The following is a 3,398-nucleotide window of genomic DNA, read 5'->3' as shown; positions in this document are numbered from 1 at the left end:
TAGATAGATAGATAGATAGATAGATAGATAGATAGATAGATAGATAGATAGATAGATAGATAGATAGATAGATAGATAGATAGATAGAAAATAAAAGTGTTAGTGCAGATAGAAAAACGAAAAAGGCAGATCTTCTGGGCGGTGGAGGATATTTAGATTTTAGATTAATTACATTTTATTTTCATTATATTTTATTACAGAACTAAACTGGTAAATCAAGACTAAAGTTTGCTTTTAGATTTGCCCATATTGAGTGTTTAAAACTATAATAAAAAAAAAAGTTTTTAAAGTAAAATTTGCAGTTTTCAGAAATATTTTTTCTAAAACACGATTATTGGATTTTTTTCTGACTTTTTGTAACTTTTGAAGTTTTGTGGAGAAATGAATAACTTTGGTCATAAGAATTCATTTTATGTTGGAGAAAAAAAAATATTTTTCCTTCGGTTTTATTGTTCAAATTGGTATAAAACAGCAAACTATCTAAAATCCATCTGCTTTGGTTATTTAGTTTAGAAAATATATTAAATGTATAAAAACATTTTAACAACTGTGTTTCCACATGTTTTCATTACACTAAAAAAACACTTATTTTTTTTAATTTGTTGCATTTTAAGAAGGTTTTATATTTCTATAAAGCATTTTTTGTACTTTTCAGAAATCTATTGAAAGTTTTTTTTTATCTGGATAAGTAAATTAACATTTAAGCAAATGTTTACCTCAAATGCTAAAAAAGAGAAGGAATCCAACAAAAAATGTTTAGATGTGAATGCATTTTATGTTATGATTAAACTACATAAAATAGACCAAAATATAAAAAAACTTTGACCATAATTATTCAAAATCAGTAAAATATTATTTGTTAAAAGTCTCATTCCTTCTAAGCTATTTTAAGTTTCAAACTAAAAGACAGAAAGTAGACAGACGTTTTAATGATAGGTACATTTCACCAATAAATTGTTATATATATTTTTTAAGGGAATTATTTAAAATTGCATAATAGTAAAAGTCAGGTGAAGCCATCGCTGCCATGATGTTAACGCGTTGAATTTTCATGGTTTAATAGTTATAAAGCTCACACTAATAACATTAGAAGTTCAATAGTAGCTAGAAAACAAAAACTGTAAGGAGCAGAAGACTTTAAAACATTTAAACATCATAACATTTATGTTTCACCGCATTAAATCAGCTCTCAGAACTTCTGCAGAACCATCCATGAATCCTCTTTGTCTTTCCTTATAAAAACTGAGGAAGATTCCATAAATCTCTTCAATATAGAATAAATTTCACGTGTTACCAATAAAAGGAAAGACGATGGAGTCTGTAAATTGGAGCGTCGTTTCCCTTTCCTCTGTATTCCATTTATAAGTCAACCATAGTGCATAATAGTTTCTTTTGTTTACATTGAATTCTATGAATAAATCAAACTGACTAATTGAGAACAACATGTGTTCCGTTATTTCAGATTACCTCTATTTTCAGTAAAACTGAAGTTCCTTTTTTCTTTTTTATAGATTTTTGCCAAGTTTCAGATCATTCCAATATATTGTGAAATCTGTATCCATTTTTGCCTGAAGTCTAATATAATATAAATGAGTGTTGCGCCGATGCCATTTTATGACCCCGATACCAATAAAAGATACTTGGCTGTGCAGTTTCAGCCGACACCATCTGTGTGTAAATATGAAGAACTGCAGACTACTTGGATGTAAAATAATTTCCATCAAAGTTTTGTCATGCTAACCTGACTCCGCCAGATGGATTTGCTCCGCATATCCATCTGGAAACCTTCCGTTGAAGTAATTTTGGGAAGGGGCGAAAATACTGGTTAGCTGATTGGCCTATGTTGGTGATAGACGGGCCAAATAAACCAATCAGATCAACGAAGCATATGACGTACTAACAGAGCGACGACGAAAACACAACCACATTCCAGGCTACTCTTGCCGAAACCAGTCGGGAGAAGAGCAAAAACATCTTTTCCTCTGAGAAAAGCCTCCAGAGCAGTGTTTTGCTCTTCTTTCAGTGAAGAAATACTCTGTAATTCCGATAAAACTTGCTCGATAGCCACGCTAACGCTAGTTTCATCGGCTGAAGCCGCCATGTTCTTTAGACTGAACTGTCGCGCTTCTCGTTGCGTCACACCTCAACCCGCCTCAAAGCCAACGCTGATTGGACGTTCGTTTGGTGAACGGCTCCAAATTTTCTTTAACGGAGAGTCTCCAGACTGATCTGCGAGTGAAACCTTGAAAGCTTGCGAGATCAGGATGGTCTCATGAGGCTAGCGTCAAGCTGCTGCCTACCTTTGTTAAGCAGGAAACAGACTAAAACAAAGTGAATCCAGTAGAACTTTTTACCAGAAATGGGCGACAATAGTTGAATAAACTTCTGGCTCTAAAAATGGTATCGATACCACTATTTCAGTGCTGGATCGGGGCCCCGCCCCATACTGGTATCGGTGCAACACTACTATACATAAATGAAATTAAAACCCAAAACATTCTTTTATATAAGTTAACCCAAAGGTTTCTTCTAAGAGAAGTTAATATAAATGTTTTGAAGCGATCCAGACAGCCCTGACATGAACCGTGTGTGGAGGGAGCAAATGATTAGGGTGATGGTAAGGAGGCCTTCCAACCATGGAGCTCGTCAGAAAAAGATAAAACGATAAATAATTAGATACAGAAAGCAGGTCAGCAGAGAGAAGAAGGGTTTGATTTGATTGCTGCAGAGCCAATTACGATTTTTTTTGTTGAGATTACTGAAAAATATATTTTTACTCTTGAAAATATAATATCAGGGTTACATCTTTTAAAAACTGCTAATCCTTTCTTACTGCTTTCATCTTTTGAGAGACCAGATTAGAAACATCAACAAACCATCTGGATAGAAAGAAAAAACGTATTTTTGGCTAAACTCAGCGATGAATTAGAGCATCACTGAAAAGGTTGTTTCATTTTTGCACATCAACTTAAAAAGTGAAACTTCTATAGATTCACAGCGCAACAAAATCTGTCTGAATAATAAACTTTTGTTGCACGTCGGATGTTTGGAGCACGAAGCCTTTTGCCAAAAACCCTTTTACCGTAAAAAGTCTATTTCCTCCTAAATTAAGTTTCATTTAGGAGGGGGGAAAAAAGTAAAACTAGTGAATTGCAAACAGAAAACATCTCCATTCATTTTTTTATATATATTTTTATTCACTTTTAAAAAATTTATTTCAGTTCCCAAACTTTTGGGTTTCTGACTCAGAAAATGGAACCAGAATGAACTCTTGATCCAGATTATTAATTTGACTACAAACAATTAAAAAGAATTCTTTTAACCATAGTTATAACAGTAATTTTAAGTGATGCATCCTCATCACATAAAAAAAAAAGCGTCTCACCTGGGCTAAGGAA

Source organism: Cyprinodon variegatus, unplaced genomic scaffold (assembly GCF_000732505.1).
Source record: "Cyprinodon variegatus isolate N-32 unplaced genomic scaffold, C_variegatus-1.0 Scaffold645, whole genome shotgun sequence".
Lineage (NCBI taxonomy): Eukaryota > Metazoa > Chordata > Actinopteri > Cyprinodontiformes > Cyprinodontidae > Cyprinodon > Cyprinodon variegatus.
This window is presented reverse-complemented; position numbering follows the sequence as displayed.